Raw genomic sequence first — 14842 nt, forward strand, 5'->3', positions numbered from 1 at the left:
TTTTCTTACCCCGAAGTTATAAGCAGCTACTGGTTAATTGAGTTAAATATTGCCTTGATGATTCCTACCAATATTATAAATGCGAAAGTTTGTAAGGTTGTGTGTGTGTTTGTTGCTCTTTCACGCCAAAAATACTGGACCGATTGCAATGAAATTTGGTATGTAGGCAGCTGGACGACTGGAATAATATATAGGCAACTGGAATAACATTTTTATCCCGATATTCCTATGGGATACGAACCTACGCGGGTGAAACCGCGGGGCGCAGCTAGTCTTTCATATTTACGAAATTAAATTGAACGTTACACAGTAAATAGAAATTCATTGTCATCATTTTGATTTCACGCTCATCCGATCACATTTAAAAATAAGTCTGTTGTTAGTTTTAATTTTAATTACAAATTAATATTTATGAAAGAATTTATTAAATAAAATTACAATAATGGACATATCGCGTGCTATTTATTTAATTTGATTGTTTTTATTACGATATAAAACTATTCAAACGAGGTTGTTATCTTAAGTTTTATGCAGCTATGTAAATCAAAAACTGACTTTTATTTTAAAGCTCATTATGTGACTAGACCGCCTATAAAATGATAAATTAATTATAATATTTATATGTTAATATTTTCTTAAAATTCAGAACGTTTATTTCTAAAGATAAGTAAATCACTAATGGTGTAATTGAATAAGAAAATTTAATAGCAATAAACCCTATTATAAAATAACGCTAAAGCTGTTTACTTTATATATTTTGATATTAATATTATCAACCGACGTCCCAAAATGAGGCTCTGATTGTATATTTATTTTGGATTTGTAACACGATAAATCCGTGGATTTGGACGTGATTCACAACATATGCAAACGAATTTTTTAAATCGTTGTCATAGTTTCCGACATATGCAAAGTCAAACAAACAAATTCTTCTGCTTTATATTATAGAATGAAAAAATAAAAGAATTTACGGTTTGCGATGATACGATTGGGCTAAATTATTATAGGCATATCTTTATTCAAAATTACGTAATAAAATCCTGAACTAAAAAAATAACAAATCCCCGTAAAATATTAAAAAAAATACAAATGATCTATTAAGTATGATATGAACGGCATACCTGTAAGCTTAAGAAAAAGGCTTATGGCCTAGATCTGTAACCTTTTCTTTAATCAAATAAGACAAGTCTATAAGAATAGGCAAGTGTAAAGAAAAAAATTAAAATTGAAATCGCCCGGGCTTCGCCCGTGATTCATATACAGTCTATAGCGTTCCTCAATTAATGGGCTATCTAAAACTGATCTAAATTTTCAAATCGGACCATTCTTGAGATTAGTGCGTTCAAACAAACAAACTCTTCAATTTATAATATTAGTATAAATCAAGACAGAGCTAGAACAAGATTACAAAAATAATATATCTTTCATCCGGGTAAAATACAAAAAGAAAACCCACCCAAAATCCAAGCAATTACCATTTACCGTATTTTGCTCCAACGCTTTGCAATGCGAAGAAAATGCGAATTTTAATGGTTCATTATTTGAGCGTAAATGTAATTAATACGTGCATTCTTAATTGACAGGTGGTGAACTTACTTAAATGGTAGTTCGGGTACTTCGCCGTAAGGGTCGTCGCTCACACGGCGAGTGAAACGTTCAAGGTCGGGTGTCAATTATCTTGTCTCAATTGCACAAGTTTTTGTTTATTTCCAGTAAAGCAGTATCTATTTTAGTTATTATATGATCCAAGTTTTTTCATTTGAGTGATTAAATTTAACATATAAGACAATTCGCTTCGCGTCTGTAGAGTTACTTCCCTGTACACTTATTCAAATTAGCTCAACGTACATTAATGTCTCATTTAACCGACATGACAGAAAGGTAACTCAAGCTTTCAACAAAAAAACAAACTAACTATATAACTTTTGAGTGTGGGAGTCGACGGTTCAGCACGGATTGGGCCAGCTCGCACCAGGGAACTTACCACACTTCCACAGAAAACAGTCTTTCGTTCGGGGGTAACTGGATGCCCGTATCCTTTTTCATACCCTTCCCAGTCCATAGGAATTTTCCCTATTTTTAATTCCCGTTGCCAAAACTTTCTTTATACTTTACCCCCTACAAACGAGCAACGTATTTTTTCATGGGCGATTGTAAATGCTTATCATCAGACGGACCACCAAATAAGCTGTGCGCTATTACCCAAAACAACCATATAGTACAGCAACGAATGGTTCTATCCTTCAATGAACGCTCCAAACAACCCTGATTACTTATACAATTAAACCGTTTCTCAATTCTTATCTCGTGATCAAAAGAAAACCGATCCGAGTAGACACAACGAATAAAACCAACCGGTGATTGTTCAAAGAATTTCCCTTTTTGTCTAATTTACAAGCTTCACGATCTTATCTGTTGATAACGTTAAGAGCGTTTAAAAGATTTATAAGTTTAAAAACGTTTAACCAATCCAGACCTATGGTTAATTCATACGGTGGTAAATCTTTTCTTTTGTCTCCCTGTACCATTTTATATTCGCTAGCTGACCCGTCGATCGTTCCGCCAAAGTCTGTATCACTTAAGGGTTTGAAAAATAGTTAGTTTAGTTTAAATAGGGGAAGTCGTCTCTACATCAAATTATATATTATGTTCATGATGCTATAGCATACTAGACGCTCGTCCTGGCTCCGCCCGGATATCAGGATTCCTGGTTTAGCCCAAGGTATCATTTAATATATTTTATTTTATAAAAAGTATCCTATCACCCAAGTCAGCCCATACCCTGTCTGTATACCAAATTTCATCAAACTGTCAGCGTGATTGATAGACAAACATCCAAACAAACAAACTTTCATATTTATAACATTAGTGTGAAGTATGACATATTATGTCAATAGTATACATACGTACATATAAAGTAAAACTCTTGTATCTACTACTAAATGATTAATGACTTCTCCTTCGACTTCCTTCTATTTATATGAGGCCAGAGGCTTCGATTCATAAAATCGGTCAAACCTTTATATATAACGTTCTAGAAGATAATAAGTATTTTTAATTTTTAGTTTTATAGCATTGAAATGCTTTATAAATTAGAAATTTTTTCTATTCTTTCAAAATTTCTAAGATAATGAGTATGTTTATCAGTTCGGTTTCCTACAAGTATACTACATACTAGTATTGTATCTTCTACTAGAAGTTTTCTTATTTGAAACGTATTTTCAACTAAAAATTGTTATTATTGAAACTATTATCATTTTTGAATGTTATCAATATAATAGTTTTTTTACGAAAATTTAATCGATTATGCGCTAATTCTAGTCCAATAGGTACTTAACACTAACTCTCTTTAGCACTAACAAAACTTATGAAACCCATTTAAAAGTGTTAGTGATACGGAGCCATTTCCGATATCTAACATAACCTACCTAAAATATATATTTATTTATTCAAAGGTTTCATTTATATTGCAATACCTAGCTCTCTAGACAGATCGGGGGTTTTAGCCGCATTCTTCCCGTTCTCCTGAGATTTCCCGGCTAGAAACTCCTTTTACAGCTCTCAAATTACTGTACTAAATTTTATCCGAATCGGTTTAGCCAAGTTATAAATAGATTTTTACGACAATTTTTTATATGTAAGTAATGAACCCACAACATAAACTTATTAAACCTCAAAGTATTATATAAATAAAAATTAAACAACAAACATTATAGATAAAAATATAAAAACAGGATTATTTTACTTCGAACTTTGTATATTAAAAGCTCAAATGTACTTTGTATTGAAAATAAAATGCCGCACTGCGCTTTTACTATCGCCTGTGACAATGTGTGTGTCACGAAAACCTATTGATTTTAATATTTACCGTACATAATATAATACCTATCGGCTGAAAACGAACACAATGGTACCTTTTTAATGGCATTCCTTTCCAGAATATTCGATATACAAAGCAATAGTTATATATTGTTGTTTATAGTATACGGAGCTATGTATTAACTTGAACGGACTATATACTTACAAATTATACTGTTTTATAAGAGAGGAAATGTAAAGGTTGGTATAAAATAATATGTTAATTACATTGGGAAATATTATAAATAATATCTATTAGATAAAAAATCAGAGAGAAAAATGTCCTCTGCAAGTCCACCCGGGGTGGAGGTGGTGCTTTGAAAATCCGACTTTAACTCATCCGAAAAAGGTTGCATTTAATTTAACCAACTAGATAAGGCGTTAAAATACGCCTTAACGTAATTCGAAAAGATTCATTTTGGTAAAACTATTGTTGTTTGACAAACTCATTTAAGGACAATTTTATTTTTAATTGATCTATACTAATAATGCAAGTAATCCACTACTGGACAAAGACTTTCAAGATTTTCAAGACTCGAAGATTTCCAGCACGATATTTTGAAATTTCTCCTAATATCTACTAATTTCTTTATATAATCTATGTTAGTTCTTCTGCAATTTGAATGATTTATCATTACCAAGTAAATAAATATTTACTGCTTTATACAAGGACATGGCTTTTATAATATAAGGCAAATTTGGAACGACAATACTTTCCAATTTATAAGACTTTCTCTGTTTTTTTTATTAGTTTTTAGTGCCATCTTTATTGTTCCAAGAATCTATCAAAATACATTGGGTAAATTACTGTAGGACGGATCACACAATTCTGTAAGCAACGTAAACATACATACAACATTTAAATTAAGGCCATATTGTACATTACAATAGTAGGCCTACCCCCAAAATAGTATAACGAAGAATACCAAATTCCAAACCGAAAATAAACCTGAAAAAATCGATTCTGATTGTCCATGAACGTACCAACGGTCTATCTGAACGAATCCTATCAATCATTCTCCCATACATAATTAATACCTTCGTTTCAAATCACCACCCTATACTAATTTGTCTACCTCACCATGAATAGCCACCCTTATCAGGCAATCATAATGGGGTACTTCGAAATAATCAATAGTTCTGCCCCACCCGGTGGTGCGCATGCGTGGTGCTGTACAAAAAATGGTGGTGGTAACCCACGGGTGGTTGTAGAAACCCACGAGCGGAACCCACGCACCATTCTCGTTCAAAGCACCACCAGGAGAACATGGCATCGCATGTAAGTATTAAAGCTTTAGTGAAGTGTGTGTTTGAGTTAGTTGAAGACTGATATAGACATTAGAACCTTCCAGAAATATGTGTGCTAGTATTCACATACCCTCAATTTGCTAGATTCTGTACATAACGCCTATTGATTCGTCACTTGAATTATCTAATCAATGTCCTTAAATAGTTCTTGGTGCAAACCTATTGAACTTAATTCACTCCATAAATGTTATTGCGTTTAATTGTAGAAAATTCATTGAATATTTGATTGTTAAGGCTTAACTGAAATCATTCAAATGAATTCATGACGTGTATATATCTGCAAGAAGTATTTATTAGAGAATCTTGAATCTTATTAACTGCCTAATTAAAATAACTTATTTAACAAACGAAACGTAAATTGTCGTGCGGCTGCGCATTTTTCTTTATGTGAGCGTTTTAACTTGATTGGAACATTATTATAGGTACTATCATTAACCGTACCAGTCGTACTATAATACAGTTTATACATCGGAATAAGACATGAGCCATATAAATACTTGTAAACAGACCCACGGACACTACCCGTGAATTTTAGCTGTATTACTGTAAAGTTTCATTAATTAGTTTTTACGCTTTGATAAGAGAAACAAACATGCATATGCACAAATTTTCATAGTATACTTACATCCTAATAAATTTTAATAACGTACAGTGTATAAATTTAATACATAATTACATTAAACGATATATAAAGAAACTTTAGACATAAGTAATACTATTATATTTTATAATATATTCTGAACAAGTAATTTAAAGACATACACCAGTAACTATTTAAATATCCTGTGGCCTGTATTGGTATCTTATTTCCTTCATCAATCCTTTCCATATCCCATCCCCATAATTTGGTCCAGAGGCGTATAACCTCTACAAATGCCTCTTGCTTCTCACCAGGTGACCCACCAGCTCCATTGGCAACTCTCATATAAAAACAGGCATATGCCTATTTACCTAAACACTATGCGTTTAATAATAACTAACATCTGTTTGTTTTGCAGAACGAAGAAAACGGCGAAATGGTAAGATATTTGGAGGTTATATAGGAGTGAGCTTTATATCAAACGCTGTAATATATTAAGTACACAGATGTACGGACGTACAAACACAATTTTATGTACATAATACTGAATAAACACGCTTTGTACACCTACACGCTATTTGTCTAATGCCTCACCTATCCACACTAGTGTTTCGTTGTCTTATACCACACGATTTTTAAACTAATAAGTTATGAGATATTTATTTATGAGCACCGTTTTAAAGCTCTGTTATTTTATTGTTTAATATATAGTAAAAATAAAAGGGACAAAATGCTCATTTAAGCTTTCGAAATAATATTTAATATTTAAGGAATAGATACATATAACTGAAGGATATTATTATTATATTGTTTTGGCATAAAATCATAAGCGAATAGCTGAAAACCTAGCAAATAGGTTGTTATTTTTCAACAAAATGTATTATTTTGCTTGATATTTCCCTTTTTAGCTAGGGATATATATATATACAATGCCTTTTATAGCGAAGTTGACACGTCACGCTATACATTAGTACAGGGTGGTTTTTACCCTTTGCAATTTCATTAATGTGAGCCAACAAGGGGTGCTCTGGTTTTCCCCTCACACCAACCTGAGTTTATACTGTCAATTTAATTATCTACGCACCTATTTTAATTATTATTATTGCAATTATATTAAAGTTCTTTTATATTTATTAACAAAGAAGGATATAAATATGGTTAAAAACATACAGAGTTTTTTGTGTATATAATTTGTTTCGTCTGTTTATCGTTTGAAAACTTTTTATAAAAATGCTAACAATAAACAACAATACAAATTGATTATATTAATACTATAATTTTTTATTTCAAACATTTTTTTTTATAAAACGATTCGCAAAAGACTTACAAGGACAAACAAAACATCGCAAATCAAATGTACTCTTTCATTACTAAATTTCGACTCCTCTAAAATATATTTTACATAAAAGATACATAGCTGTAATAAATTGAGAAATGAAATATTAAATAAATATCAATAATACTTATTTATTGGATATTTTATTATCATCTTTTAACAGTTTCGCCGCAACGTTGTATGAAACGAAATATCACCAGATTATATTTCTAGACAGTGTGTCTACATACATGTAATAGACAATTAAAACTTCTCCATTAATGCGGATTAAATATCCATGTATTAAACAGCAGTATTAAATTAATAACCCGCGTCTAAGCCAGTCGTAAAATGGTAGTAAAGAAGATTACACACAGAACTTAAATTTTAACATATGTGCTGAATTTGAAAAGGTTGCCATAAATTTTCTGTATTATTCGAAAACAAAAGTTTTTTTTTACATTTAAGCGTATACATTGCATACATTACATATTAGAAATAATTTTTTAAAAATTCATGAGTTATGAAAATTTCCATATTTAATAATTATACAAAGAGCTATTGGATAATATGACTACCTCCTTGGTATAGTAGTTAACGCGAGCGTGGATCCGAGGGGTCCTGGGTTCGATTCCCAGTTGAGACACACAAAAAAATAATGTCTCGGTCAATCACCTACTTGTCCACAATAAAAAATCTATCAGTGAAACTGATGTATATTGTCTGCCCCATACCCCACTAGGCGACACAGGACTTCACTTTTGTTTGATAATATAGTGTAAGTGTTTTCTAAAATTCTTCCAGTGTAAATGTGAGTTGTAACCAAATAGAAAAATTTAAAATAATAATAAAGTTAAAACTGTGAAATAACGTTTAAATATATTTTATAGTTTGTATGAAACAAAAAGAATTCCATAGACATTTGTTGTCTCAATTTACATGCACTTTGAACGTAAAAAAGGAGATAGAAGAGGTTTTTTCCGGAAAATCCTATGGAAACGGGATCTATGCGGGCTTTTCTTTGACGCAAGCGAAGCCGCGGCAGGAAAGCTAGTATGTAATGTGTTACTTAACATTGCGTTGGCGGTCGCAGTCGCGTGCCATCTCATTTTACTGCTTCTATATATACAATTAATTTCAATAGGTTTTAGTAAACCCACGAACTCATTAGATCACCTATCACGTGTGTGCGATCGAAATATTAATTTGTTAAGCAATAAAAAGTTTGTTGCTTTAACAAATTGCTTTATGCTCGCCATTTTGTGTCAATGGATACTGGCATGTAACACTCTGGTGGTATTTTAGTGTTTTATATGTGGGTGGTGAGATTTTCAACCGACTTAAATAAAGAGGTTATCGAGTCGATTGCTTTTTGGGTTTGTTACCTCAGAGATTCGACTGGGTGAAACGATTTTGATGGTTTTGTATTTGATAGCTGGTGAAACCCGTCTCATTTAAATTTGGTTTAGTTCTGACAATTTGAAGGTTTAAGATAGATATGTTTTATGAATAGATAGCTTGTTGTGTGTTTCTCTGTATCATGGTCCCAGGGATAAGATAACAGACCAATTATTGAAAGAATCAATATCACATTTCAATTCCATTCTTCAATATTACCTAAATAGTATTTATATGTAAACTATACAAAGTTCAAATTGCAACTGATGTTAAATAGAACTCTATAAGAAAACGATCGATATGCAAATCATTGAAAGAATCATTCAAAAAGTTTAAAACAAATGCCCTATAACAAAAACTCAGACTGATCAAATAATGCTACACAAGAAACCAAAATTTATGCAACTTTTCAAAGTTAAAAACAAGTTTCGCGTCAAAGCCAAACTTCTAAAAGAGGATGATTATATCTTACTTGATTTTTAAGCGCGAAAGTGTTAGTTCGTTATTCTTTCACGTCACTACGGAGCGATTTTGGCATGGTTTATGTGGTGATAAAAAGGAGGCTAGAGAGTGACATAGGCTTTATTTATATATTCCTATAGAACATATAGTACATGTTAACCAATGGATTATAAAAAAGAGAACAATAAATTGTCAGTATAAAAAGACCATGCGGGCACATGTGTACTAAAAGGCGGCCTCATTGCTCAACAGCAATCTCTTCCAGTCAACCTTTTTGTAAAGGAATTTTTAACGTGTACACGATGGCACCAAGCAATCAATATACTTTTTATGATGATGAAACATTCTGATGGGAATTTCCATAAAACCTGGCTAGCTAGTAAATGATTTTGTATAATTCAGTGTGTATACATTTCTCAATCCACATTATAATGAAACGTATATAAAGCATTTGACCGATATGCCCTTATACGGTCGTAGCGAGTAGCATTTACTGTATATATCGTATGTTGGTGCTAAAAAATGGATTCTAGTTGGCTATATTGCATTTGCGGACGATCGGAATTGCAGGAAAAGTTTATGTAGAAGGAAAATTAAAAAATATATAAAGAATTGAATAATACTTCAATGAACTAAGTAATTAAATAGATTAGAGAATAGATAAAAAGCAACTGTTCACAAAAAGGGGTACAATCGTATTTTTAACGATTTAAAAAGCATTTAACGTGTTTTGGTAAGATGAAAACTCCACCACATTATTAAATCAAACACTCACTTAAATTTTAAACGCGCGTGTTTTTCGTATGTTCTTTCTCGTGGCAATAGAACTATTCCATTTTGGGTCTGAAGATAAGAGGCTAGAGAGTGTTAGACGCTCCTTTTTGCAGGGGTAATACATTTAATTTCCATACGAATTTTGCTTCGACTACGCGAGCGAAGAGCAAGCTGCTTCTAATAAGCAAACGGATCTTAAATCCCAATATTTGTAATGGAAAAAGTGTCTTATGTCACAGTAAGAGTAAATAATGTTTCTAATTATGATATAAAGTATTGACTCATTGGGGATGGTATGCTTTCATAGTGATTATTTTATTAAGAACTGAGGTAAACTTATTTATATATCAGAAACCCTACTAACTAAAATATCACCGCATATATATTTCTAAATGATTTTAAAATAAGCAACAAAATGGTTATTATATTGCTGGTAGTCATAGACAATTCTTACAACACTAAATAAGATAAAAAAAAATGAAAAATATATACGGAAGTTGCGAATAAATAAAATATAATGATACTCTTATAAATTGACTTTAACCTCAACCGTATAAATAAAACAATTAACTATAAACGATCTTGGCACCAATTAATTTATTCGTGTCACGGACGAAAAAAATGATTTATTTTAGCCGTAATTTTACCGTCTATTACAATTAAAACATAATCTGTATTCCACCATTAATTATTATTATTAAAGCAATTTTGCGACGGCCATTATTGTTTGACCCTCTATTTTATGTTATTACTCTTGGTTGAAAGGATTGCTAATAGAATAGCGTATTTTTTCATTATAATAGCGTTTTTAATCAACATTTATTCATTTTAAAGCAAAATTCATATTATTAATTTTTATTTTAATGATAAATATTTATCTAAATTTGGTCAGATATTTGAGTTAGATAAATCCTAGACAGTCGTGTGACATGACAGGCGACATTAATACGCGAAATAAAATCTTTGTCCTTTTTACGAAAATTGCGCTTTTATTAGTATCAAAATTGGTACTTACAGAATGCTGTTTATAAAAAATACGCACACCAGCAAGCAATTGATACACACACGCGTATACCACTCTATTCTTTATGAATGTGGTCGAATTTCGACCGCAGGCTGACTACTTCATACAAAGAAAAATGGTCACACGATCGATCACGCTTGTCAACATGTAATAGGTTAATTTCCATAAAATGTCACGCTTAGCAGTCTTGCACTAGACCTGACTAGACTTGCCTAAATATTAAAGTATTACAATATATCCGTGCGACAGGCAGTATTTTGATGACTTTTCGATAAATTTACTTGATTCCGAATCGCAGGAACTGGAAGATGCTATTCTGTCATTTTCTGTAACGATTTGTCAAATTTCTATACCGTTTTTTCCAATCTTAAATTTTAGTTTTACCGGAAAAATATATTTCTCTAGAGATATAGATGTATTCATGTTGAGCACATAATAAATTTAGAATGCTTTTTATAATCCTCGCTCGAATCGCAGTAGCATATTACTACTTCACGGCGATCTTCTGTATGATACTTTCATCGTCTGAGATTGTCTGGTTTAATACGTGGCGATATATGAAAAATATTTTTCACATATTGGTTGTTTTACTGCTCAGACTCCTCCAAAGTCCCCAGTAACCTTAAGAAACAACATTATTCTTTAAAAAGTTTAAGTAAAGTTATGGTTTCGTTTTTCACAAACTAGATCCCAGCTAGACATGAAACTTACTCGTAAAAATGGCCTTAAATAATCCTCAAAATCGCAGGTGTCAAGGTATACTGGTCACGATTAGATCTAGAACGTGATAAGCGTTACAAAACGCTCAACAATGTAGAGTAATTGACAAACAAGGTGGACATTGATTTATTCATATTACATATTCTGTGTACTGGTTTTCATAAATTTTTATGAAATAAACATGATCATTAAACGGTATTAAATTATTAGAGATTTTTTTACGCTTATGATAAATTTTGTAGAAAATAAAAAAAATCTACGATTCATTGTTTAGATATACATGCAAGCATATGATTGTTTATTAGAAAATATAAGAGAAAAAAGATTTTGTATGATACAGAAACACCGCCAGCTGTAGTTTTTAGTTCAATTTTATTATCTTTTATACGCATCTTGACCTGATCATCATAATTCTTAAAAATATTAATTGTCAAATTCAGTGCAGCCGTCAGACGTAAAGTACATTTATATAATCCAATTCATTATATCTCCTCGTAAATATTGATTTAAGATAATACCTACCAAAATTTTATTATCATTCAATTTATAGGCCTTTTGTTTAAAAACTGTGTGTTTTTAAACAAAAGGCCTATTTTAACTTTTGTTTAAAATCTATATACATTCCATACTGTTATAATCTAATATAATCAGTTTATTTAAATGACCACTAATAAATAAACAGCATTCCGCGAAAATCTTAAACTAATTCATCTATTTTGCACTCAGTATTATCATAATTAACACTTCTAAGTATTTACGATTAAGTTGACCATATTATTTGTATTTTAATCAGGGTTGAGCGTGAACCAGTTAAATTCTAGTGGCGAAAGATAAAAATCTTGCCGGTGTTCAAATTAAACATTGATTAATTATTCTAGTATATAATGAAAAAAGCTTAAAAGACGGGAGCCAATGCAAACATTTAATGGAACTTGACCAACTTTGATGAAAATGAGTTTAAGTTTTTCGAGCCGAAAGTCCCATTCTTTATACCTTGGTTAAAAATGAAAAAAAAAAAACAAGTCAATCATTGATTATAGATAAATTAATTAATATAATAATCGTTGTTACTGTAGCTATTATGTGATTATCTGGAAGAATGAAATGAAGATACATTTCAAAAGCAAACACTATGTAGTATTAAAGGTTTAGCGAAATATCGATATATTACACACTGATAGTTATATAATGACTAGATGCGCGCCCCGGCTCCGCCCGGGTAGTCATTTATCGTAATTGAAATAATATAAACAATCATATATTTCAAGTTAGATCAAACTGCACATGGTGTGCAAATTTGATTAAAATGGGTTGAGTGGTTTAGAACTCCATCGCGGACAAACCACGTAATACATAATTTAAATATATTAAAAGGAACGATTTTATATAAACCCCAATCATGAGTTAATTTCTATTGACCTCAGAGCAATTACTTACTTCTCTTCTATTTCGTTCAATTTAGAAATTAAAAACTTTTTAACGGATTTCAAACGCAATTTATTCATTATATTATTAACCCGATGTTTCGAACACTTTACAGCGAGCGTGGTCACGGGGAGATTAAAAACGAGGCGTTTAAAATCCGTTAAAAAGTTTTTAATTTCTAAATGTATAATACTCGCGTAAAATCAAACACAAGAAAATACTATATTTCGTTAAAGTTAAAATAATCGTTAGACAAATCGTATAATCTGTGCTTGCGACTTTACCTCCGGTTGTCGTTGGTTGTTTTAATTATATTAAAGCTTTTAAGAAATTACGTTTGTTCATTACACGTATATAATACGAATAGTATTGCAGCAAAAAGCCAGCAAAATTTTCGCAATCGAGTTAATTAGTTTAAAACAGTAAAAAATGTTTAAATAGGCCTCCGCTATTTCTCCGGCGCGGTCCATTGCTGTCACTTATAGTAGTGGCAGCAAAACAAGCCTATTAATAAAATTAATTGCGCTATCTATTTTATATTGAGACTCGAGTCGTGATAACCTACTTTGAAAATAAAGTAACAGTGTAAGAGTATTTTGAAATTTCGCACACGATCCGACTGACACAACATTCTGTTATGATTTATTCTTGTTTTGTATTATGCTCGTTAGAAATTAATATAAATTATTCTAGTCCTTTCTAACTTTAGTGAACTTTTTTATACACCTGCAAAATTTTTACTATATTTTAAATCACACTAAAATTATAAATGTGAAAGTTTGTTTGTGTGGATGTTTGTCCGTCAATCACGCTGAGACTACTGAACGGATTTTGATGAAACTTTGTATACGTACACCCTGTACTGACTGAATGAGCTGACTTGGATAATTCTGAAGGGAGTGTTCAATTTTCACAATAAATGCATTCAAAATTGTTTGATTCAAAAAAGCTTCTATTATAGAAAGCACAAAAAATAATTATTTGTTAATTGCAAAAAACAATATTAATGGCAAAAACAATAAATGACACGCGCCTTATAATTGTAATTTTTTTTGCCATCGCTACCATAACCAATAAAACCTAGTATTCTGAGTATATCCTAACTAAGTGCTCAGTTGACGATACAGTAACGGATTTTAGTCATTCAAATTTATAACTTCTAGGTAAAAACCCGTTTAATTGCGCTCGTTTAAAATAACTGAAGCATGTATGAAACACTTTTGTATGTCACGGGGTAAAAAATCCGGTTAAATATTATTATATGTGGAATTTATTTTGAAATCTACTAAAAATAATATAAAGTGAGTTTTAAAATGTGTTTTCATTCCACACAATTGTTAGATTCTTGCTACAACGGATTTCTTGGATTAGTTTAATAGATATTATACATATAAACCTTCCTCTCGAACCGCTCTATCTATTAAAAAAAACCCCATCAAAATCCGTTGCGTAGTTTTAAAGATTCAAGCATTTATAGGGGCATAGTGACAGAGAAAGTGACTTTGTTTTATGCTATAAGAGCGCCTGTTGTATTCAGTTTTTGTTATGTGTTTATTTTTCCTCTATAATTCAATAAAGAATAAATATTATAATATTGTGTATACATATAGATATATTGTATATACATATATTGTATATATATAGATGCTTACATTGCATTATTGATTTTGATCTGTATTAAGGTATTAACTTATTCCTTTTTTATTTTCAGATCACGTTCTTATGCAAACAGAGGAAATGTCCATTTAACTACATCGTGATCAAAAGGTAAGAACCTAATAATTGTTGATAAACAATGTTACTATATACGTTTCAATACTGTTTTATTGACTTCACCTGTATCTTTGTATGTAACCGTCTCCTTTAGACTCGATTTTGAGTCAGTTCAATCGGACAAATTCTATAAAAACTTTCTACACTTATCAAAGATCGGCGACATTAGTAGATGGTTAATTTCATCTTATTGTCCGTACTAGGA

The 14842-nt window shown here is 31.2% G+C and overlaps 1 protein-coding gene across 4 annotated transcripts in view; it reads left to right on the plus strand.

Annotated features, from left to right (window-relative positions):
• The window catches only part of LOC119837333 (ras association domain-containing protein 10), a 91065-nt gene that overhangs the window by 58932 nt on the left and 17291 nt on the right, over positions 1-14842 (plus strand). For 2 of the 4 annotated variants that reach the window (XM_038362874.1, XM_038362873.1), the window contains exon 2: positions 14576-14631. The gene's annotated coding sequence lies outside the window, so the exon portion shown is untranslated. Of the gene's footprint in view, positions 1-1583; positions 1662-6164; positions 6186-14575; positions 14632-14842 lie in introns of all 4 variants that reach the window. The other 2 variants (XM_038362875.1, XM_038362876.1) reach the window with 2 other exon arrangements.

The sequence above is a fragment of the Zerene cesonia genome, chromosome 27, assembly GCF_012273895.1.
Source record: "Zerene cesonia ecotype Mississippi chromosome 27, Zerene_cesonia_1.1, whole genome shotgun sequence".
In the NCBI taxonomy this organism is placed as follows: Eukaryota; Metazoa; Arthropoda; class Insecta; order Lepidoptera; family Pieridae; genus Zerene; species Zerene cesonia.